The sequence below is a fragment of the Pleurodeles waltl genome, chromosome 2_1 (genome assembly GCF_031143425.1).
Source record: "Pleurodeles waltl isolate 20211129_DDA chromosome 2_1, aPleWal1.hap1.20221129, whole genome shotgun sequence".
NCBI lineage: Eukaryota > Metazoa > Chordata > Amphibia > Caudata > Salamandridae > Pleurodeles > Pleurodeles waltl.
In genome coordinates this window covers 70,691,168-70,717,083 of record NC_090438.1, presented here as the reverse complement: position 1 = coordinate 70,717,083, position 25,916 = coordinate 70,691,168, and the positions used below count along the sequence as shown (strand labels likewise).

The 25,916-nt window shown below is 46.0% G+C and overlaps 1 long non-coding RNA gene across 3 annotated transcripts in view; it reads left to right on the top strand.

Annotated features, from left to right (window-relative positions):
• LOC138261339 (uncharacterized) overlaps positions 1-25,916 on the top strand; it is a 238,584-nt gene that overhangs the window by 88,355 nt on the left and 124,313 nt on the right. For all 3 annotated transcript variants that reach the window (XR_011199083.1, XR_011199081.1, XR_011199082.1), the window contains one exon: positions 10,549-10,699. This is a non-coding gene — a long non-coding RNA (uncharacterized lncRNA). The remainder of the gene's footprint in view (positions 1-10,548; positions 10,700-25,916) is intronic.

Here is a 25,916-nt window from a genome sequence, read left to right as displayed (position 1 = left end):
TTGTCAGATATGATGAGGGGACAGCGTGTTGTAATGCTTGTAATGCTTGATTACCATCCATGCACTAAGTTTGATTTTGTCTTCGAGGGAAGGTAGTCGTTTTGTGGTCCTGTTGGTTCCCTATTTGAAGGCATCATTTGGCAGGCCTGCCATCAATATTTCTGTAGGACTCAATTGTTTGATAGAAGTCTACAAGTATTTGTAGTGTTCCAGTTGCCGGTCCCTTTAGGGTCCATACGACACTATTGAGAGTGTCTTGGGCGCGGCTGAGCTTGTACCAGTTTTTTTTGTTGCTGTTGCTCTTCTGGCTGGATCTTGTTTTATGAGACCAAATTCAAGACAGCTTTGTGCTAGGGATGAGTTCTGGGGTAGATTAAACACTCACCTGAATGTATTTGTTTTATTTTGTCCACTGTTGCCGCATCCAGGCCGTGCATCGCCATCTAGCATAGGTGATGGTTGCTAATAACTTGGAAGCGATGACTGTTAACAGTGGCTGAAATGAAGGCCCATCCAACTTTTTTGCTAAGGTGATAAAGGCGTGGATTAGGGGAGACCCCTTCTTATCAATGTATTGTTTTAGCTGCATGAAAGTTCCTTTTGATTTAAAGTATAACCCCAGATATTTCTGGTTTGCTACTGATTCCAGCTAGATATCACTCAGGGACATTCTGGCAGCATGTCCCGGGTGATTGCTGACTGACATTGTTTTAGTTTTGCCCACATTTATCTCCAGGTGATTAGTTCTTGTGTAATGAGCAGGTATGTTCAATGATTTTTGTAGGCCCACTTTGGTTTGACTAAATATCACAATGTCCTCTGGTATAAGTGGGTGAGGCGGAGGGGACCCAGGCAGAGAGGATGACAGTTTTTCTCATCCAGAGCAGGTGAAAGGTCAGCTACAAAAAGGTTAAAAAGGTGAGGTTCTAACATGTACCCCTGTTTTAGCCCTGACATAGATTGCAGCCAAGGGGTCTTTCAAAAAGGAGATATTTTGAAATTGCTTTATTTTCCCAAAATAGGACCCTGTAGGCCGCTACCAAACTTCCATTTGAGATTTTGGCTTGTTTGCTAGATGTTTTTGTGTTCTTTGCCATTGTTCGTTTGCATGACTTGTAGGTTGGTGGTTGATGAGACTTTCCTGATCTCAGTTTGTAGTGCTTTTCATGGGGTTTAATTTTAATAGGGCTTTACCCTTCCTCTTGGTTATATAGTGTTTAGGAAAGTTAAGAGTTCCCGATATAGGGTTAGAGTATGGTCATCTCACATCTCTGATTCAAGAGGTTAAGAGAACTACTGCCATCTTCTCAACAGCCCTCGGTGTACAGAATGAATAAAGTTATTCTAATTAGGCTGGGAGGGTGAGTGTTAATTGTGATGTCCTGAGTCCCTGCGTTTGGTGGACTTACTTCTGTAGTTATCAGAGGCTATTGTGTTGGTTTTCTTTAAAAGGGGCGATTGATGCCTAGGCTCTATGACTGTGCTGAAGGTGAATCAGCTGCTAGTCTCTAGTTGCTCCGCCCCTTTTCTTGGGACACATGATAGAAGCTAGAAGATGCTGGGTTAAGTGTACAGCATGTAGAGTGACTCACTAGAAGGGGGGAGCTCACCTGGCCACAAGCTGCACCCAGACCTAGCCAAGCCACTTCTGCAGGAACAGGGCTCTACCCACTTCGCACAGTGACCTAGAGCCAGCCACACCCCTTAGTGACCCACCAAATGACTGCATCTGTGGTGTTAGGAGTTGCGTGAAGGAGCCTCGTGCACTACTCTGATCTGGGTCCCAGGACCTGTTACTACTGCCTTACTCCTGCCCCCCAAAGCCCAGATTACTCCTTTCACATGACGGTGGATCAAAGGAGCAGCGGGGAGAAACATGCTGTGTCCAGCCCGGTCCTTCATTGTCACACCATGAGCATGGGCTTGGCCTTGTCCAATGGTTGGTTTGAAAAGCAGGGATAATGCTGAGATGCAGTGGTTCCAGGGCAGTGGATCCAGGGCTTGTAATAAATCAGCTAAGTGTGCTCTGAGGGTTGAGGGGAGGGGAGTGGGCAGTGCACACGGTCTGCATGCAAACATGGGCAAGAAGAAGGGTTGTCCCAACGCTTGATTTGTAAATAAAAATGTGCCAGAGCCCAAAGCTCTCTTCTGAAACACGCGGCTGGTGCATTTAAATCTGCGAGCACAGAATACTGAGGCAGCGTAATCTTGAAGCCATCTTGGGTCTTTTTATTAATCCATTTATAGCCACTCCCTGCCCCTTCAGCTTACTCTTGCAGATTTCTGCTTTCTCCCTCTGTGACGCTTTTTTTGTTTTTCTCTTCCTCCGTCATTCCTATTAGTGTCTTTTGCGCACTGTAAATGCCAGATACAGAAAACTAAGTGCTGCCCCTCAAAAATAAGTGCTGGTGCCATGGACCGGTAACCACAGGCTCATATTAAGCACTGGGTTGGCCCGAGGAGGTGAGGCCAAAGCTGGAAGGTGGACAGAAGCCACGGAGGGCCCCACATGGCATCAGGGCAATGGCACTGGAGGGACCAACACCACACACCAGCCAGACACTAGCCCAGGAGTCTAAAAGTTAGAGCCACACTCGAACACTTGGGCAGTAATGCTTGCTTACCATCAGACTCCCCAGCGGCCCAGCTGGTCAACTGCTTCGCTCTTGCTCCCTCTTCTCCGCAGCACAAAGCAGCTGCACAGCCCACTCTCCTTCCGCTCACGATTCACTGCCGCCTCTCTCGTGGACCACCAGGGGCGGCCCCTCCACTATGGCAGAGGAGCGACGCCCGCTGCTAAAAGCAGAAAAATAAAGTGATAATAAAAGTATGCTATTATCACTTTCTTTTTCCACTTAGTGAGGACGGGGCCAGCCACCACCATGTCACCAGAGAGGAGGTGTGCTATGTGCACTTCTAAGTGCGCATTTCAGTTTGGCTGGCAGTCCGAGGCCGGCCAAACAGACATGTGCACTTAGAACTCTTCACTCGGCTGTGTTTCACAGACGGGTGGAGACCAAGTGCAGGCTCCCACTCCCTCACTCAGTGGCATTTCTGCTCACTCAGGCCAATCCCAGAACTTCTCTCATGCTGGTAACAGCATGAAAGAAGCTTCAGGATTAGGTGGGGAGAAGAAGAAGACAAGAAAAATCAAGGCTGCGGGAGCGACGGAACACCGAGGTGGCAAGCACTTTTTTTACTTTTTATTATAGGCACTACCCCCACCCTTCCTGGTAGCAGACGCTGCTGTGGACCACTTGAAAGATCATCCTAAAATCCATTGCTGTGTAAGCACTTTCGTATCTCATAACAAACACCAAGTCTGACCATACCCCAGGACTCGTTTGGCAGTAGGAGGTCACAGTGAGTAACAGTGTGCTCCAGAGAGAGACATTCACACTATTAGTGGCAGCTGCAGAAGTAAAATTCACACCTAATAAGTGACTCTGTGTGTGGTGATATCTTTAAGGTTGAATGTCGTAGAATGCTACTGTCACCACTGCTGGACATCCTGTTTCTGGCAGTTATCTCTGAGGCCCTGCTGTATGGAGGTATATCCAGCTGCAGCTGCTGCAAATCTCAAGGGGAGGAGCGGGTATTCGGGATGGGGACGGTGAGGGGTAGTAAAAAAAATAATATTCAAAAAAGCACTTACCTTCACTGACACCACCGGCCGCCTCACGCTTCTTTTCTCTTCTGGTATCCCAGCATTCCCTGGGACACCAGCACAGGCTCCCCAGCAATCCTGGTGCTGCTCTCATGCTAAGCCTAGCATGAGAGCAGCGTCAGGATTGGTCTGAGTAGCTTGGACCGCTGCTCAGATACTTCCCTGGGGTCTGGGCTGTTTCTTCAGCCCTGCTGTTCAACACAGCTGGGTTGGAGGAACCAAAGTAAGAATGTTTGTTTGGCCAGCCTGAGACGTCCGGCCACACACACATGTGCACTTAAGTGCACAGACTCCACTCCACCTCCCCTCTCCCTCTTCCGTGGCCCAGCCCTGCCCCTCTCTGCACATGCTGCTGGCTGGGCCAGCAGCTGTAAAATAAAATGATTATTAAATATTGTTTTATTTTACAGCTCCTGGCTTTTAGCCGGGGGCGATGATCCTACGCCATTTCGTAGGAGCCGCCCCTGGGTATATGACTGTCTTCAATAAATACATTTGTACTTCCGGTGTTTCCAGTGGATTTGTTCGCCACACTATGCTCCAAAGTGCATGACTTGCTCCCATTAAGATAGACAGTGCAGCAAGTAGTGAGTAAGAGTTTGTGCCTAGCTGTGAAACATGCACAAAGTAAGTGAGGTTGTGCTCCAAGAAGTAAGATATCCACTCAATATGTGAATGTGCTCTCCGCAATCTAAGATTCACACCAATGCAAGAGGCAGTGCTCCAAGAAGTGACATACGGATAATGAGTGACTTCTTGTTTCTAGGAGTGTCACCCCTCACAATCAGTCAAGCTGTAATTGTTCGGCACTGATGTCACTCTGTAACTTGTGTCCTTCAAATCTGCTCCTTTGTGTTTCTAAATGTGGGACTTTAGAGCACCAGCAATTAATGCAGTAGCAAGAGATTTACAGTAACAGATTATAATTAAAATGTTATGTTAATGGCTTATATTTAGGCCTGATGCCCAAAGTTAATGGTTGGGGGTCGGGGTCATGAGCCCAGTACCAACACCATGGAAGGAGTTATGCTGCATGAGGAGAGTACGGGTTTTTCCCAACATTATCTTTTATAAAATGGTACAATATGGTGAGAATATGTTATGTTATGTTATATTGAGAATATTTAATGTTATGTTATTTTATGTTATGGTGAGAATATTTTATATTGAGAATATGTTATGTTATGTTTTGGCGAGACTATGTTACTTTGAGAATATCTTTTCCTATATTATGTTCTGTTGTTATGTTATGGTGAGAATATTTAATGTTATGTTATTTTATGTTATGTTATGTTGAGAATATGTTTTGTTATATTATGTTATAGTATGTAATGGTGAGAATATTTAAAGTTATGTTATTTTATGTTATGTTACATTATGTTATGTTGAGAATACGTTACGTCATATTATCTTTTGGGTTGGTATGTTATATTATGTCATGTTTGTAATATGTGCTTGTAAAGCGCACTGCCACCTCTGAGGGTAGCTTGGCGCTTTGCAGTTGTGTGATGCTAGCCCCAGGAGGGATACTTACTTCAGCTTCTTATGGAAGTCCAGGAGGGAGGAGGAGGCTCTGGCGTGGAGTGGGAGGTCGTTCCTAGCTTTAATAGTGATGTATGAGACACCTGGACCACCGGATCTGCTTCTGTGGATGCGAGGGACGTGTGCTAGTAAGAGCCCAGCAAAGCAGAGATGTTTGGTTGGTGGAAAGAGATGCTGCTGCCGATGTAGGCATGACCTGTGTTGTGCAGTGCTTTGTAGGCACATATAGGAATCTAGAGCCAGTGGAGCTCATTAGGTGTGGTGTGGTGTGTGGTGTGGTGTGGTGTGCGAGGGACGTGTGCTAGTAAGAGCCCAGCCAAGCAGAGATGTTTGGTTGGTGGAAAGAGATGCTGCTGCCGATGTAGGCATGACCTGTGTTGTGCAGTGCTTTGTAGGCACATATAGGAATCTAGAGCCAGTGGAGCTCATTAGGTGTGGTGTGTGGTGTGGTGTGGTGTGGTGTGCGAGGGACGTGTGCTAGTAAGAGCCCAGCCAAGCAGAGATGTTTGGTTGGCGGAAAGAGATGCTGCTGCCGATGTAGGCATGACCTGTGTTGTGCAGTACTTTGTAGGCAAGTATAGGAATCTGGACCCAGTGGAGCTCATTAGGGGTGATGTGGTGTGTGACCTGAATCTAAAGAACACAATACTGTTGTGGTACCTACTGAAGCCACTGGTGTTAGTTTACCTCTTCAACTATTTGTAAAAATACACCCTAGATTAGGAACATTGTACATTAGGAACATTGCTTGATAAAAGACAAGTGTAGAGGGACAGGAATGAGGTTTGTTCTTCTAGGAATACCTAAGAAATGTGTTGAAATTATGTTTAAAAATCCCCTTTGTTCCGGGAACAACAGTGAAAAAAGAAGCTTGCAAGCAGACAGACAATACCAGAGACGTTTTAAGGCATGGGCAAAGTGGGCCCTGGCCCAGAGCCCCAGTCTTTCAGGGAGCCCCCTGATACAGCCAGCTCTGTTCTTCAGAGAGTCTTGCCCTGATGAACTTAAATAACTCTTAAACAGATTTATTTAAATACCCTTTTTCTTTATTTTCTTTTTAATGTGTGTGTTGTGTTTTACAGACATTTTGTAGAGAAATGTCCTGTTTATGTTTCATGCAGCATCCATAAAAAAGTTTCTTTTAGCTCAAAAAAGGACCTCACATATGAGAAATGGGAGGATGTCACAGAGATTATTTGCAGTAGCGACAGTGAGCTGTTGCTGTGTTACAATATTGGAAACACACGTCACTTTCCCTCAATATTAGATGCAATCACCTTTAGAATTTGGACCAGTGTGCCTTTGCACTGTCAGTGACCTGGCCAAAGAGGGCATGAAAGAGCTGAAAATGGATCATAAACTCAAAGCTGTTCTGAACAGGGGCCACCAGAATACCTTTGGCCCAGGGCCTCCAAAATCCTTAAGATGTCCTTGCACAGTACACCCACAGGCATGGGCCCACTGGCACTAACTTTGTGTGGAACCCCTGGCAGGGCAGGTAGGAGGCTACGCATTACTGTTAGAGGAAAGGCAGGGCTCAAGGAGATGTCTTTGGCCTGGAGTGATGATGTGCCTCTATCCCTGGCCACAGGAGCAAGAGTAGCAGTCCAGCCCTCATTCCAGAGCTCTGACCCAAGAGGCAGTGGCAGTGGGTGTCGGTGCCACAGGTTGGTTCCAGACTCCCACACTGTGCTGGTCTCTCTCCCTCTCTCTCTCTGTTGCTGCCTGCCTGGCACTTCCTGTTTGAGACTGTAAGCAGCACTAAGAGCAATTTAAATGGAAAAAGCCAACATTTCCAGAGTAAGTCCTACTCTTCGGTATGCAATGGGCAGCACACGATTGCTCAGATTAAAGCAAGGGTTTCGGCCATGACCTAAATGCATAGGGCCTTCCCACGGTTACCTTTCCACAGACAACGAATAGGTGTGCTGTGGGAACTCAGCATGACAGGGGGACTGGATTGAAGCCACTGAGGGATAGGAGGATGAAACATCAGGCTATTAGTCGACTGATAGGCTGCCTAGATGAATCACACTTCAGAAGCCCATTGTCTCCCTTCAGTGTGAGTACCAACACTTCTCAGCCAGGCTGTCTTGTATTTGAGAGGGCTTTGCTAAATGGGCTGCTATACCTTTCATGGACCACAACTACTCTTTAGGGCTGTGATACATGAATTGCTATTAAAAGAACTATTCAGCAGGCCTGGTGTACCTGAAGTGGGGCAGTACCAGTAATTCTTAGCAAGGCCTTGGGTCTGATTTACACCATGCCACAGCAGTTTTCAGGACACCTGTCCTACAGTATTGATACTTCTGAGAAGTAGCAAGGCCTTCCAGCATTCTTTCTACACAGGTGACTGCGTAGTTCGCAGGCGGGCTTTATACTTTTATTGAGCAATGCAAACGCTTCTCATTTCAGTGTTTGTACTGGAAAGATTGCATGTCTGTAGCCAGGACTGGCTGTTTCTCCTTTTCATTAAGGCCTGGCTGGCTAAGCATAACTGTGATGATATCTCTGCCATGGGGCCACGTGATAGCTCTAGGTGGATAATGCTGAAATCCCATAACCTCTGTCCATAGTGTCCTGTCGCAGCAGATGCACTGTGTGATCTGAGCACACACCTCTTTAAAAGTCATACTGCTTTGCTACAGAGCTGATAGATTTGAAACACATTAAATTCTGCTCTGAAATGCAGATTTAAGGAAGAGGACTGTGAAAAGAAGAGGGGGGAGACGGAGACCCAGACTGAGTGGCAGATCTGCTTACCTGCACCCCGTGTCGCTATCAGCCACGCTGGATTTCATTCTCAGAAGAGTGCGAATTGGGTGGTGTGTTAAAACATTTGCCAGGAGTTTACCCTTTGTATTCTGTCAGATGCTCTTTTGTCCCATGATCCAGTGTCCCATTACCAAGGTAAGTGCCCCACGATCAGTGTCTCACTGTCAATGTCTCCATTTACCTGTGTCCCAAGGTCACTGCATCATTGCCCCTCTGTCCTACTCTCACTAATCTCATGTCAGTGTCCCTGTGACCCTGTACTGATGCTCATGTCCCATGTCAGTTTGTGCCGCCCTGCCAGTGTGCCAGTATTCTACTTTCAGTGTCCCAGTGCTCATGTACCCTTGTTAGCCCCTCAGTCAGTTTCCAAGTATCCGTGTCTTGTGTCAGTGTTCCAGTGACGCTCTCCCAGTGTCAGCATCCCGCTGCTATTGTGTTAATGGCCCTATGTCAGATTTGGTGCATCAGAGTCAGTAACTCAGTGTCTCAGTGCATTGACAGCGGCTCGTTATCCGCATCCCAGTATAGCCATCTCCGTATACTACTGTCACAGAACCCTCTGCCATGCACCAGTGTCAGGGGCGAGTCTGTGTTGGTGCCCTGTACTCTCGGTGGCCCTTTGTCCCACGTCAGTGTTGATGACTTTGGGCCCGATTTACAAAGGGACTTTTGACACGTAAAGTTGCGAGTGCTCAGTGCGGAGATTCCACCAAGAGTGCGGAGAGTCCGTTACAGGTGCAGAGGTTCCACCACGAGTGTGAAGATTCCACGACAAATGAAAAGATTCCACCAAGAGTGTGGAGATTCCGTCGCGAGTGCAGAGATTCCACGACAACTGTGGAGATTCCACCACGAGTGTGGAGATTGTGACACGTGTGTGGAGACTTCGCACTTGTAACTTTATAAGTCCCTTTGTGAATTGGGCCCTTTGTATCAGTCATCAAAACCAAAGTAGGGCTCCAGTTTCGGGAGGTTTGGAAAGATAAAGCTGGTCCTGTGTATAATACTCCCATCTGAATCACGACACAAAGAATACACAGTTTCACTGAGGGATAGAGAGATAAATCCCTGAATAGAGCTAGAAAGAGAGAGAGGAGGGGAGGTCCCTGAGAGTCCTAATAAGACGGAACAAGAGCCCTCACTCACCAGATGGTGACATGTTTCATCATCGGGCTTTGCTTCTCGTCAGGCCGGCACTGCAATGCCTGACGGGCCTCACAAGGGGGCTCTTTGCCGGAGATCTTTTAATATAGATAGTTGCCGGTTGGTGTATGCTGAAATGTGCGATTGGTAAGAAAGGGGTGCTGTTAAAAATGACTAGAGGAAAAAACTAAAATTTATTAGGGGTTAAACCTCTGTCATGATTAAAATAACAATGGGGGGAGAAAATAAGATAAGGTCTAGTCTCCCCTAATCAAGTAAGATGTCTGATAAACACTATCCCTATAGTCTGGGAGTTTAGTGAATGCAAGTACGGGAATCTCTATACTGCTTCTAAATCAAGGTCAACCTGTTTCTCGCTTCTTTATTCAACAAGGATCTGATGCGATTCGTCAGGACCAATAAACCTACCTAATCCTTTGAATCAGTGCCTGTGTCCCAGTGACTTAGTGACTGGGTTCATTTTGAAGGTTTCAGTGATGCTGACCAAGTCACTGTCCCAGTGTCAGTATTTGTGCACCTGTGCCGGCATCTCTGAGTCAGCATTGATGCCCTTTTGTCAATACTTCTATTCTAGGGTGAGTTTTACTGCCACTGTCTGAGTTGTCTAGTGCTGGTGCCCTGGGCTCAGTGTCATAAAGTCAATGTTACTGTGACAAGGTCCCTATACAGGTGTCTCTGTGACTGTGTTGGTACCCCGATGCCAATGTCACTAAGCCATTGACATGTCATATTGTTTGAGTGTATAGCACTAATACTGACCAAAGTCGGCTTCAAAGCACTAAGAGCTGAACGGTGAGGTGGGGAAATGAGACCTGGAAGCTACATGTGAGGGTGCTAGAGAACAGATGATCAAAGGGATAGAGGTATGAAGTGAAATAAAATGTATATTGGAAAGGATGGAGACTTCAAAAGTCACCTTCACACATTTCATTGAATCATTCATAATGCTGATCTTTAATGGATCATTACTCTATCTCAGCCTTATTTTGCTTTGTGACCATGCAGGTTAATTGGCCCTTTGGTCATGCCCGAATGAAATGGTACGTTTGCTGTTTTAAAAAGATTTCCTGGTAATTCTTTGTCTTGCAGGCTGCACTTCTTCTGTGATGGACAAGGTATTAACATGAGCCGAGTAGTTCATATAAATACCATTTTTTACACCAGGCTAATTTAGGGGGACCAAACAATACAGACAACCGGTTCATGCCAGGTACCACCAAAGCCTATGTTGTACCTCAGCAACAGGATGCCACTGCTGCTGCATTCTAGAGTGTGGAGGCAGCAGTCAGAAGGCAACCGGTTGGGGTGGAGGCTGGATGTGAGAAAGGGGTTGTTCCTTATATCTTAATAAACTGTGCATTTCAACTGATCTCAATTTACCGCCTTTTTGTCACCAGAAATGGCGACGAGGATGGGATGTTGATCAAGGCGGATGCTGTGTGAAGGACAGAGAATAAGGAACGGAACTGAAGTAAGAAGACAATCCCTGACTCATGCATGCCAAATTGGAAAGGCTAATACTACAGCTTGTCTAAAGCTTGGACGGTGGTGAGTGAAAGAAAAATCCTGTTTAGATCGGGTGTTGGGATCGTATTTCACTTGTTTCAATATTTTGGACATTATATTGCTGATGTGGTTGGCGAGCGTGCCTCGCGCAGGATGGTTACACATGTTTGAATGTCAGCAATCCGAAAGGCAAGAACCAGCGCATGTAGAACAGCGTGTGGTAGGAGGGTGCGCACCAGGAACGCCACCAGCAAGGAAGTTCAGAAGTAAACAGAGGTGCAAGTTTTGAAAACAACGTCACGGAACAGGCAAGGCGTCAGGGCAAAGTACATCAGGACACGACGTACGTAAGAGGAACACAACGTGGTTGCTAGGAAGCGACAATGCCATGATATTCAAGGGACAGTGGAAGGTGTCAGGGCAACGTACATCAGGACGTGACGTACGTAGTGTCAACACAACGTGGTTGCTAGAGAGGAGCAATGCTTCGAGTCAGCGAAGGAAGTAAGAATAACGTGCGTCAGGGAACAAGCGCATGAAGGAAGGAGACTGTGGGATCTTATAGAATAAGGTTATCAGACATTGAGGAGATCGGACATGAACAATTAGCAAACAGAAAGGCATTGAGATGTTGGTGACTACGTTTTTTTCATATTAAGTTGCTTTTCTTCTTAAAAAAAAAAAGATATAATATCTGTGTATTGTACCAAATACTATTTTAGTATTTCAGGTGACACTGACAGAACGATCTTTATAATTACAAAGTGATATATTTGGGTCACAGAGTTACATGAAAATGGATACCTCATCTGTAATGGCACCTCCAAAGTTCTTACAAAATCCAGGTTCACCAGCCATGGTGTGGGAAGATTGGAAAGAATCTTTTGAAACTTAACGTGAAGCGATTGGTGGCGAGATATTTTCTTCAGCTAGGAAGTTAGCATTATTGAAGCACAATTTAGGTATAGAAGGAAGGAAGGTATTAAAAACTTTACCTAAACCGTCACAAACAGTGACCACGAACCATGAAGGGGATGGCGAAGGCGTCTCGGACTCTAAAGAAGTAGAAAATTATTAATATTTGCATGCCATGAAAGCTTTGGGGGAAAATTATGGCAAAAAGTTAAGTGTGGTTATTGAACGGCTCAAGTTTTTTTCAAGGTCAAAACATTCAGGGGAAGTGTGGAGCAGTACGTTGCAGTGTTAAGAACTTTAGCTGCCACATGCAAACTTAAAGATATGCATGAAGAAATCATAAGAGACCAGTTCATAAACAGGACTAGTAGTGTAAAAGTGCAAGAGAAACTATGAGAATTAAAAGATTCCTCATTGCAGAAGGCAATAAATATTGCGAGACGAATAGAGAATACATCACGATATGTGAAAGAGCTTAGTAGTGGGAATGGTCATAATGAAGAAACTAATGTTAATGTGGTACAAAGATCAAAAACAGGAACAGTACCAATGGCTAAATCATTTACAATGAAGAACAGGAAGGCATGCTATAGATGTGGGAGTTTTAGGCACACAGTGGATGCAGACACATGTCCTGCTTTAAAAGCTGAGTGTTTTAACTGTAAAAAAATGGTCATTTATCACCTGTTTGTAGGTCATATGGTCAAACCAAGGGAAAAAAAGTTGTAAATGTGGTATGTGATGACCAAGAGGGTTCACGGATGTGGAGGCAGAACAAAGTACTGTTGAGATGTTGGATGTACAACAGGATGTAGTCGGTGGAATACAGAAGAGGTATAGTCCTCTCAATTGTTGTATTGCCTAAAAGAGTACAATTTTATTCTAAAATATGTTCCCGGTATCAAAAACGTGAATGCGGATTGTTTGTTGCGTTTACCTTTGTGTGATAATGAGGAATATAAAACAAATGATAATGATGAACAGTGGTTAGTGGCTAGTGTGGATGAAGCGTGTGGAGGAAGTATATATGAGGATGAGTGGAACAAAGCCACTGATGCAGATGACACATTGAAACTGATAAAAAGTTGTATTACTGACAAGGTTAGTCAAGATTGTATGTTCAAAGAAACTTTGAGTGACTACAAAACGGTGTGGAGGAGTTGTGCATTGAGGGAATAATAATAAGGAATGACAAATTAGTTGTGCCTGTTGCGTTGAGGAAAAGATTAATGGAGATGCTACATGAGGGTCATGGTGGTATGACTGGAATGAAAAGGAGGGCTTGCATGGATATTTGGTGGCCCGGAATGGATAGAGAAATTGAAGGTTATGTGCGTCATTGTATGGCATGCATGTGCAGTGACAAAACTCATAGGGTGGAGGAATCCCCTATTGTGTCCACCAAGCTGCCACAGAAGCCGTGGCAAAGGTTAGCGATGGATGTGTGCAGACCTTTCAGCTACAGAGGTATTCAGGGCTTATATGCTGTAGTGTTGGTGGATTATTACTCAAAGTGGCTAGAGGTAGCATTTATGAGAGAAACAAAAGATTCCAATATCATAATCGTTTGTGAGGAAATTTTCAGGAGGGAAGGATATCCAGAAAGTGTTGTGACCGATAATGGCCTGCAATTCACAGAAAAAGAGTTTCAGGATTTTGTAAAGGAGAATGCTATAAATCACATCAAGGCAGCAGTATACAGTCCCAGAGAGAATGGTCTCGTAGAGAGATTTAACAGGGTTCAAAAGGAATGTATACAATTGGCTTGTGAAGCTGGATTGGATTGTAAGAAAGCAGTCAAGGAACTGTTGTGGAACCACTGTAACACACCTCATACAGCAACTGGTGAAACACTGTTTGTTCTTCTTAAGGGAAGGCAAGCGTGTTCAAAAGTTACTCCAGGGTGGATGAAGAGGACAGAGTAGGGAATGGTGGAGAGAGGTGAGGTGGTGCTGAGGGTATCAAGGTACCAGGAGAAATATGTGGTAAGGCATGATAGCATATTAAAGAAAATGAGACATCAGTTTAAGGAAGGTGATTGGGTAAGAGTGCTTCAAATGGGACAGCAGAAGGTTGGATTTTCTAAATGGTCCAAACCCAAGGTGAGAAAAAAGTAAGGGGAAGTTTTGTATGGTTGGATGACAGAAAGAAATGGAATATCAGAAAGGTGACATTGCACAATGAGTTAGAGGTTGAAATGGGGTTGAAGGAAAAAGGAAGAGAAGGATTAGAGGGTGATGATGGGAAAAAAAGATGGCTCAAATTAAAATAGATCATCTTGGTGCAGAGAAGCGACTGAAGAAGAAACCAGTATGACATGATGATTTTATATGTACGTAGTCTTAAAGAAGTATGTATAATACTTGTTATTGATAAAGAATGTATACCCTGTGTTGTTGATAAGGACATTTCCTTAGTAAAATGATAATTTATGTTGTATAATGTTAATGTAGGAAAGGGAGATATGTTGTATCTTAGCAACAGGATGCCACTGCTGCTGCATTCTAGAGTGTGGAGGCAGCGGTCAGAAGGCAACCGGTTGTGGTGGAGGCTGGACATGAGGAAGGGATTGTTCCTTATATCTTAATAAACTGGGCATTTCAACTGATCTCAATTTACCTCCTTTTTGTCACGAGAGCCCTCAACATGGACATTGATTCAAGAAAATGAAACGCAAAACAGAAATTACATCATGCGCCCTTTGAGCCCCATGTTCAACAGACTCCTGTTAGCCTCTTGAGAGTTCTGAAGTGCTAACATAAGAGCAAGGAGTGGAAACTAGAGAAGGTGTCACAATCCTGTTCACTTTCTGGTCCAGCTGCTACTTTCATGACCTCTGAGACCAGTGTTAGCAAGGAGCATGCCAAGGGGAACAAAGGGCCATTTGCTCCCTGCCTGACCCCAGAGACCAGTGTTAGAATGGGGCACGCCAAGGGCACGAAAGGGTAAGTCAGGGCCATCTGTTGACTTCATGAACCCTGCGACCATTGTTTGCAAGGTACGTGCCAGGGGGGACAAAGGACATGTATGGTCCAGCTGCTGCTTTCATGAGTTCAGAGACAAGCGTTTGTACAAGGCGTTCAGGGGTAACAAAGGGCAAGCTTGGGCCATCTGCTGCTTTCCAGATCCCAGCTAACAGTGTTAGCAAGGTGAGCCAGAGGCAACAAAGGGTAAGTCAGGGCCATGCGCTGACTTCATGAATCCAGAGACCAGTGTTTTCAAGATACGTGCTAGGGAAAGAAAGACAAGTCTGGTCCAGCTGCTGCTTTCATGAGTCCAGAGACCACTGTTAGCACGGGGCATGCCACGGTTAACAAAGGGCAAGCCTGGGCCATCTGCTGACTTCATGAGTCCAGAGACCAGTGTTTGCAAGGGAAGTGCCAAGGGTAGCAAAGGACACATCTGTTTCAGTTCTGTTTTCATGAGCCACATACCAGTGTTAACAAGGGGCGGGCCTGGGGTAAGAAAGGGCAAATATGGGCATTCTGCTCATTTCCTAAGTCCAGGGAACAGTGTTAGCAAGGGGCATGCCAGGGGTAACAAAGGCTGGGCCATCTGCTGCCTTCCTGATTGAGAGACCAGTGTTAGCAAGGGGTGTGCTAACAGGAACAATGGACATGTCTGGGCCATCTACTAATCTCATGAACCCCGACACCAGTATTAGCAAGGACCGCGCCAGGATGGTAACAAAGGCTTCGGCCTGATTTAGATTTCAGCAGGCGGGTTGCTCCATCATAACCGTGATGGATATCCTGTCCGCTGAAATATAAATCCCATTATTTCCTATGGGATTTATATTTCAGCGGACTGGATATCCGTCAGTGTTGTGATGGAGTAACCCGTCCACTGAGTTCTAAATCAGCCACTTAGTTTAGGGCAATTGCTGACTGAGCCCAGAGACCAGCGTTAGCCAGTGACTTACTGGGTGTACCAAAGGGAGGCCAGGGGCAGCAGCAGTTTATCTGCTCACCCCCGCGTCCCCGTCCCCCCGATTTAACACCCACGTCCCTCATGTCCTTTTAAAAATACTCAAATGCTATGCTTGTTTGGTACCCATCCTACCTGTTCTCTACATAGGCCCTGATTATGAGTGGGTGTTTTCTGACCCCTGCAAATAACCCTGTTAGTGCAGGTTGTTGAAATTCTGAGTTGGGTGGTATTTACCACACCCAGCAATTATGGGGTGCATAAAATACCTCACCATTCGTTGTGTTTTGGCAAGTCAAACAGCAGCACCAGTACTGTAGGTAACTTAAGATGCAGATTTTGCTGTTGAGCACCCAAATCTGCAAGTTATTCCTTAAAAACTCGCAATAGGTGCTATTTAAATTCTCAACCCAATGGCGCTATATTTTATCGGATGCAATACAAAGCACTTACTCAGAGTCAGGGCCGATAGTATTCGAACTCCATCACCCTTGAAATCAGAGCCACTCCCTCTGAGGGAGTGTTCAAAAGGAAACTACAAAGCCTTCTACCTCCACGACATTGCCACCTTAAACCTCCTAAAGGGCTCTAATGTTAAGTCCACTCTTGTCCTACCCCCTCCCCCTAGCCCTGCGGTAATGTCTGTCGACCCTTCTTCGGGTATCTGTTACTACCAGTTTACATACCTATACTAACTTGCTGACATTGCACTCTTGGGTTTGAACTTGTTTCTCATTCATTGTTGCGGTGTTTAATTGTTGTGTATGTGTTTTTAGGCATTGCATCACTGATCGCCTACATACACAGTGCAAGGCCAGGCTCACACTTTGTATTGCAGGTCTGGCTCACAGTTTATATTTTGAGTTAAGTTATTAACATTTATTCAGCGCCAACGAATCACACCCGAGAGTGTCCTCGGCGCTATTACAGGTCAAAACGTTCAAAGGAGTTAGAAAAGCCAGGCTTTGAGAGATTTCTTTGAATAGGGCTAAGTCAGAACAGGAATGTCTATGCATGGGTAGCTGTTCCAATGATGGGGGACCAGATATGAGAATGATGTACCCCCACGCATAAGGATGTTGGCATAAAGCTGTTGGCAGGGAATACAGAGAACAGAGTGCAGCTCCCTCCAGTGTGCACAGCTAGGTGGACCTCCTCTGTCAGCCAGCTGTTGTGCCAGCTTTGAGAAGTGGGCAGAGAGTAGCCCCAAGAAGGATACCGCTTTACATGCTGGGTCAACCCAGATGGAGTGAGTTCTCAAGCGGCTCATGTGAAGATGAGATGCTTAGCACCTTTAACATAACAGCGTTCACTACCACTGTCATCCGTCTGAAGAGTATGTGCTGATGGGTAGTTTACAAATGGAGAAGCCACTTTCTGCCATCAGCCTGGCCAATGCAGTCAGTTATTTCTGCAGGGTCTTTGGAGGGTTTTTTGAAGGACCAGCGTTTCTTTTTGATCCATCTGCAGAAAATGAAGGTGTCCATACACAAGTTGGCTATGACATTAGTGGGTTATTTAAAGCATCTTGATTTTGAGAGACAACCACAGATCCATTCAAGATCGACTCTTAGGATATTGAATCAATCTGAAGCTAATGCCTGGACTTTAATGGCAGGACATCAGAAGCTTCTCTGGAAGCACAGCGTGAGTATCCTAAACAACAAGACGAACAATTCATGACCCGGTAGTAGCACACTGGTGGAAGACGCAGTAGTCAACATCTTCAGAACTCCATCATATCTAATGGTATTGATTTAGGGCTTCGGTTGCCACCAGAACAGAGAAGTGAGTCAATGGGGTATCACTACTTGACCAGAAAGGATCATATGGCAGTGCTGGGATCCCGGTCCTCCTGGATTTATTGGCCTTCAATACCATTCGCCATAGGACGCTCTTCACTTAACTCTGGCGTTGAAGACCACGTTCCCAACTGTACTCACATACTTTTTGTAGGCTGGTTGCAGATTGTAGCCTTACCACTATTTCACAGAGAAGCCCAAAGTGCCAGGTACTGCAGGGCACTGCCCTGCCACCACTCCTCTGTAATGAAGACATGCGCTTGTGACCAAACAGGTTTTTAGTTTTGGCTTAAATGACCGTGATAGCGATGCATATTTATTGCAGAGTTTTTTCAGAAGTTCCTTTCTCTCATGCGTATAGCATGAGAGATAGGAACTTCTGAAAAAACTCTGCAATAAATATATCTGCTCCAGTTTGAGAGTTTTATGTGCCTGTAGCTGAATCCCAAAAACAAGATTTTGACTAGTGAGCTGCCCCTGTGAGCTGTGCTTTGGGCCTGTGGTCATAAGGCCTGGTCAAGATTACATTGGAAGTTCAATGGGTAAACATTTAGGAGTTTGTTCCCACTCAGATCTTTAGGTGAAATGTACATGTAGCAGTGGAAAGGTTCTCACGAGGTAAAGACTTCCAAATGAGATTTCCAGCATCAACCATTTCTCAGAGTCGCGCCGAGGTGTCCGCATCCTATCGCACATTTGATGCGAGTGAAGCAGCTTGCTTCCCCCAGGTAGGTTTTTCTGGACCCTCAGGCTTGTGCAGATAGCGATGAATCTGCAGAGTAAGGAAAAGAGACAGGGTCTCAGTGCCTTACCTTTGGACTATTCGCACAGGGTAGGTCAGTCTAAAGAGTATGTAGACATGCCAGGGGCCCTAGCAGAGTTATAGTTTGTATGTGATTCCCCCAGCTGGTTGTAAGAAGTCACAAATCATCTACAAATCTTTATTATCCACTATTGTAGGGTAGTAAAAAGGAAAAAAAAATTTGCAGTGATAATGAAAGCACAAACACAGGAAAATAAAAAAAGAAGAAAAAAAAACTAGCATTGCAGTAAGACGGAATCCTAGTTAGTGCCTGCCACAAATGTACCTGCGTCTGCATACCGTTCCTAGCTGTCTGCTGTGGGCACAGCTTCTGCTTGGTGAGTAATCCATGCCCATGGGCAGAGGAATCATGTCTTGTGCTTGGCTTTTTAACACTGTGTTACAAGGAAGAGAACAATATGTGAGCAGCCATGACATGAGAAGAGAAAATGTTCATGAGAATATGGCATGAGAATGTACATGTATAAAATGGACTACTTGCAATGGAGACTCTGTAGTCCCAGGTTGCCCACAACGGCTCTTCTTAAACAAAGCCTGGATACTGACACAATGCATATATCAATAAATACTTATACAAGCAGATAAAAGAATCCTGACCCTGCAAACCTGTGTAATATAAGAAAATGTTATGAAAACCCATAATATATTACCTACCTATTGAGCCTAAGGTCAAAGGTCAGGACCGTGGAAATTTGCAACAAATTGACTGTGCCAATGTGACTACTTGGGTCTCCAAACTCCAAACCTGCCTCTTCTAGTGTCATCAGAGGCTGCAACATGATGTGTCCATCTGTACACATGTCTGAGACCTTACGAAGGGACTTTGTTAGCTAAGACAATCCCGCACTGGTTGACTGCAGCCAGTGTTACTGACTTTACATCAGGCAGTAGCAACACACTCCACCCGATACGCTAAACCTGACAATGAACTCCGCGGAGAGCTCCAATGTCACCATCAGCATTGTCATTTTAGTGAGAGTGCTGCACAGTGTAGGTAGGAGCACTTTTGGCTACAGTTTTCCTCCAAGAGTGACAGCCTACATTTAGTGAGATGTCAACTCACTGTGGTGCTGGTGGGGGCAGAGTCTTCAATGCCTTAGGGATTTCTAAGCCCATCTGCTAAACCTTAAATAACCCCCTTGTAAGTCCCTGGTACCCCTACATATGGCCGGGGAAGCTTAGAAGAAAGTTCTTGGTCTCCTAAACCCTTGTAAATCTTTAGGTAACAAGTACATACCTGTTGTGGACCTTTGTCATGAGGTGGCCAAAATCTGTATTCTTGAGGGGAATGACTGCTTCAGTCTCTCATGCTGAATTTCCCAAGAAGGTGTCTGGAACAAGTTTCATATTCACCTCCATGAAGGCTGTTCTGGAGGATGAGGTGTAAATAACATGTCTCCAACCACATAATAGTCATAAATCCAGTCTTAAGACATCTTGGTGCCTGGCTTAATCTTCGCTAATGGGGATATACCAAAAAATGGAGCTTACTTCAGCCCATTCTAACGTGCTTAGCCACCCCATCTATTCCCTCAACACTTTTCAAAGGGAACATATCTGAGAAGTCTGACACACATAACGTGGGAGGCTATGTGCAGCGTGGCGGCTGGTGAAGTCTGAAAATGGTGGGGCGTAAAATCAGATCGGTATGTGTTGCGTACAGGCAAGCATTTTAATTGCACGAAACCCAGGAAGGTGGTTAAGTGAATTAAGTGTTTTTGCTGAAACTTGACTGTAATCTACTGGTCATGAGTCAGTACTCAGCATGGCCCATACAGACATTCATTCCTCCAAGGTGTATACTGTTACTCAGTGAAGAGCCTTAAATGTGAAACACTTGCCATTTAGAAATAGTAAAAGTATCATGCGATGCAGGGCATGTTCACAAGTCATTGTGTGCACTGCAGATTCAACAGATCATTGGTGACCTAACACAAAAAATGAAAAATGACTACCACGAACACCGAAAGCTGAATATGAATGTATTGACTGTCTATGACCTTCTAATTGGGGCATGCTCAAAACAGTTCTTCAGCGTCCCCTTTACTTTATAATACTGTAAAATCAATGTATGCAAGTGTAACATGTACGTATATGTTGCTCTAACCTGGGCTTCAGTTAAAACAAAAAAAGTTCTTGAAGGTGTCCCTGCAGAGATTTTTGCTCCTCGCTGCTGGTCTCACAGTTACATTACGGGAAGGCAGGTGGGGGGAGGATGAGGCGAAGGGCCTGTCCTGATGCCCCACATCCAATGCAGACTGCTGATACTTACAAGAGGCTCTGTGCACACTTTCTGTTTGTAGTCAGGACAGAAGGCCCAGTGAGAGCAACGTCAGGACGTTGCAGACGCAGTTACTGTCAATGACGTAGCTGCAGCCTGGAACGGGCTGTAGCCTAATGCGCCCGAGTTTCAAGCTACAGTGACGTCACAGGCCCCACTCTGTGCCTGAACGTTACCCTATGTGTGAGGCACCCAGGCCCAGGGCTGTTCACGGCAAGCCCAGCATAAAATACATGAAGATTCACGCCTGCGCACTTTGTCTTCCCAATGTGCCTGGCTGCCTGATCCTAGAAGACGGTGTCAGTTTAGACCGTGAAAACAGTGGGATGCACATACTGAAGTTAATGTTTTTAATGTGCCAGAATTAAGTTGACTTTGCAAGGAAAAGGGCAGGGCGCCGCTCCATTTCCCTAATCTATCGGCCGCGCTAGGCCTCAGCAGAAAGATGGCCCATTTAATGCACATGCATGAGCAATAGGCCCCTACAGTGTCTAAGTCCATTCTTAGACATTGTAAGTGCAGTGTGGCCATATTAAGCACATGGGCTGGGAGTTTGTCATTATGAACTCCGCAGCTCCATGATGGCTTCACTTAAGACTGGTATCAAACTTCTTAGCACAATAAACTCACACTGATGCCAGTGTTAGATTTATTGTAAAATGCACACAGAGGGCATCTTAGAGATGCCCCCTGTATTTCACCCAACCCTTTAGTGCAGGACTGACCAGTCTGTGCCAGCCTGCCACTAACAGACAAGTTTCTGACCCCATGGTGTGAGAGCCTTTGGGGTCTCTGGGGTCAGAAATAAAGCCTACTCTGGGTGGAGGTGCTTCACACCTCCCCTCTGCAGGAAATGTAACACCTGGCAGTGAGCCTCAAAGACTCAGGCTTCCTGTTACAGAGCCCCAGGACACTCCAGCTAGAAGAAATGCCCCTCCTCCCCTGGACCAGGTACCACTTTTGGCAGCAAACACAATGGGAAAATAAGGCAAAACAAAGAGGAGTGACCACTGCAGCTAGGACCACCCCTAAGGTGTCCAGAGCTGAAGTGATCCCCTCCTTGCAAAATCCTCCATCTTGGTTTGGAGGAAAGGGAGGGATAGGAATGTGCCTCCACAGGAAAGCTGTAGCCACCCTCAGGGAGGGACAGTAGCCATTGGCTACTGCCCTCTGACCCCCTGTACCACCCCTAAATCTAGTATTTAGGGGCACCCTGAACCTTACTCACCAGATTCCTGGCACCCTCAAGAAGAAAGAAGAAGGACTGCAAAGCTGACCCCTCCATCAGTGAAGACTCCAGATGACAACTGACTTGACCCCAGCCCTACCAGCCTGTCTGCAGCTTCAAGAGCAACGAAAAAGCAATGAATCCTGCAGGACCACAACCTCTACAAACCCCCAGAGGACTGCCTGCCCAGCAGGGGACCAAGAACTCCTGAGGACAGCGGCTGTGTCCAGAAGAAACCCTCCAAAAGGACTACAGAACTTCCCCGGATCCGTGAGCCCTGCCCACTCTGCACCCGATGCCCACGGACCGAGTCCAGCTAGCCCACCAGTCCAGAGAAGGTCCCCAGACAATTCTGTCCTGGAGTCCACCCTTGGTTGACCCCTACTGGCCAATACGACGCCGCCTGCAGACTGAATCCGGAGACCCAGATCCAATGAAGATTCTCGATGCCCCTACACCTGTAGCCCCTTGGCCTTGGAGAATCCAACCGACGGTCCAGCAACGTCCAGCGGGCACCTCCTCTGTTTGTCCAGCTGTTGGGTTCCCGGAACCGACCCCCTGGACCCTGCCTGCAGCATCTTTTGTGACCCACGGTACCCCCCCATTGAAATGCATCGGGTGCCCGACTCTGTGTTTGCACCCTGCTCCCAGCCGTCCATGTGCCGCTGAAGGTGTGTGTTTGGTGCGGACCGTTGGCCCCCCTCCCCCGGTGCTGACCCAAACTCCCCAGGTCTGTGTCCTGGAACCATGGGTACTTACCTGCAATCTGCTTTCTGTCGCGCATCCCCAGTCCTCATAGATTTCCATTGAAAACCGAACGCAAAACTTTGACCTCTGCACCTTTCCCGGCCCCGTGTTGCTAGTGGTGCACTTTTGGGGGTCAGCCTAAACTTTGGCCTGTGGACATCCTAACCCCCGAAGACTGGAATCATAAGTTGTGTACTTACCTATTAACTGTGCTAATAGCACTCCCCCTGCAAGAACTCTATTGACTCCTATGAAAAATTGCAGTGTCGACTTTTGAAATTGAAAAGTGTTACTTACTTGTAAACTGCTTTATCTGCAAAAACCAAACAAAGTACATTTGATAAATATGATTGATACCTATTTACAACTGTACTTACCTGCAACAAACATCTTCTGGTTCTAGTAATAAAGTAACAAAATATATTTGTGCTATATAAAAACATTGGCTTGGAGTTAGTCAATGAGTGTGTGCCTCATTTCTTGACTGTGTGTGTACAACACATACTTTGCACTACCCTCTGATAAGCCCAACTGCTCGACCACACTGCCACATAAGAGAGTATTAGTATTATCTACTTTAGCCTCTGTTAAGCATCTGGGTAACCCCTGGACTTTGTGTACACCATACCTCATTTTGGTATGGTATTTACTGAGCCACCTTCCTACAATCACTACTTCTGTCTTGTCGGAGTTGAGTATGAGGCAGTTTGCTTTCATCCAGTTGGCTATGTTGGTCATGGTGTTGCAGAAGTTTGTTCTGGTGATGGAGGGGTCTTGAGTGAGCAAGAGGATGAGCTGTATATTGTCTGCATAGGATATGATGCTGTGACAGTGGGATTTGACAATATCAGCAAGGGAAGTCGTGTAGGCGAAGAACAATGTGGGGCTGAGGGATGATCCATGGTGTATGCCACCAATTATGTTCTTGGGTTCAGAGGTGAAGGGGGGTACACGGATGCTCTCCGTACCTCCTGTCAGTAAGGAGGCGATCCATTTGAGGATGCACTCATCACTTGGAGTGGTACAGAAATATAAGGAGACTGTAAGCAGTAATGCTGGCACATCCAAAGTTAAGGTCTTACTCTCTATTGAAGAAGGACAAATATCCTGAAACACATTTCTAGAAATAGCCAGCACTGGCTGCACCAATAATCATGAATACTAAAGACTTTCAACTAAAGTGAGTGCTATCTGGATCAGAGGGTAAATTGCTCAGACTCAGAAGCTGTGCATACCACAGTCTCCTGGCCCACTCTGGGCTATTAAAATGACTGACTCCGCCTGTCTTCACTTTCCTCAGAACTCAATGCAGGAAGGGCAGTGGCAGGAACATGTACAGGAGACATGTCTGTTGCAGATGGGCTGCATCTCCCAGTGCTTATTTTGGAGGATGCTCCACTGTGCAGCAGATTTAACATTGTGTATTCTCAATGATGGGAAACAGATCTAGCCAGGGCATGCCCCATTGAAAGTAGAGGCCCTGTGCCACCTCAGGTTGGAGATACCACTTGGGTTCTGCCAACTGCCGTCTGGTGAGGTTTCTACCATGGCGTAAAGGGACCCCACCAGGTGATTGGCTACCATAAATTTCTTCTGCTGGTCCAGCCACCTCCAAAGACATAGAGACTTCTGGCACAGGAATCCATGACTCCACCAGACCTGCAAGTTGCAGTACAACATGATGGTTGTGTTTTCCATCAGGACCTGTAACATACCCCAACTGATGGTTATTCTGAGCCAGATTCCAAAGGTCTAGCATGTAGATGAGAAGCTGGCTGTCCACTGGAGACCAGAGGCCTCTGATCTCCACATCCAATTGATGGCCCTTCCTGCTCCAGCAATTGCATGTCTGTTCACAACTGTGAAGTCTGCCTTTCAGAACAAAGTTGGTCAGACACCACAGCTCCAACTACCACAGCAGGGGCAAGGTAACAGAGACACAGTGGACTCAGGCCCTTGTCAACCTCCAAACCCAAGACCTCATCTGAACTAGAACAGGCCTTCCAGAATTCCTCCACCTGCATCACTGACTGCACTGACAGAGTTGTCCCGCTAAAGCAGCCAGAACTAACTAAACCTCAGGACAAGCCAGCTGGTATTCCCTGAACTCAGAACCTCTAGGTACAGCTGCTACCGACTAGAGAAACAATAGCAATCCACTAGGAACCCTTCTGACAGAGCTGCCCACAAAACAGCCCTTAGCGATTACCACCAGCAAACCAAGGAAGCCAAGACAGCAGCCATCACAGCCCACATCAACACAGCAACCAACCGCATGAAAGAACTATTCAAAATAGTCAAAAACTACTCCAACCTGGCAGCCACAGAGCACATAACCCATCCTTCTCTTCCTTCTTGAACTACTCTCACAGCAAGATTTTTCAACATCTACAACAACATCGACCCCTAGCCCACAGGCCTCAACCCCAGTAGCCTCGATCAACCAGCCGGATGATCACCACATGGTCACCGCTCACCACATAATCGACCTCAACCATCATGCCACCCATCCACTCTGGAGCATCAAGTGACCCATGACCCCCACCTCCTGTTCAACCTTGGAATCAATCACATCAGCGCGAAACTCACCAACATTCTCAACACGTCCATTACTACTGCTGACCGCAGCAAACTCAAAAATTACTGGCCAGTCTGCTGCCCTTCCCTGCCAAAAGTACTTGACAAAGCCATCAATCAACAGCTCTCCAAATTCCTGGAACAAAACAACCTGCTTGACATCTCCCAATCAGGATTCTGTGCCAGCCACAGCACTGAGACAGCACTTATCGCAGCCACAGACAACATCAGAACTCTCCTCGATCACGGGGTGACTGCTGCCCTTATCCTCCTCAGCCTCTCAGCTGCATTCAACACCGTCTTCCACCAGACCTTCATCAATAGACTCCACAACATTGGCACACAAGAGAACATCCCATTAGCTCACAGGAGCCAATCACAAAACGGTGGAAGGAGCACACTACCAGGCCCTTCTGTACCACTCCCAGAGTGCATGTTCATCCCAATGAGTTTGTCAGCCCAGTAACTCCAATGGCTCCTTGTTGAGTTGCTGGGCTGAGGTGGTCTGGGATGCAACCTGCGCTGTGGGGGAGATACAGAAACCTGAGAAGACTGAAGAAGGACAAATATCTGGAAACACTTCTCTAGAAATACACAGCACTGGCTGTATCAACAATGGTGACAACGAAAGACTTTCAAGTAAAGTGACTGTTATTATGCACTGCATTTACCACAATGCTTCTGAGTGAATTCTGCGCTCTTATTCCAGCCGGTGTGCTCTCTTTCCCTTTAGTACTAAGGCAGTCTCAGTGTTGGCATGTGTCTCCTTCCATGGAACTAACATTGGAGGCAGTCCTTTTGTCACAGTCAGTACACAAAGAATTTCAGTTTAGATCCAGGAATGCATATAGGTGGAAATATAAACTATGCTGGGCCTAAAAATCAAGGGATTCTTGTTGACTCTATGGAGGAACCCGGCAGTACTCATTTCAACTTAATGGATGGCAAATATGCCTCTG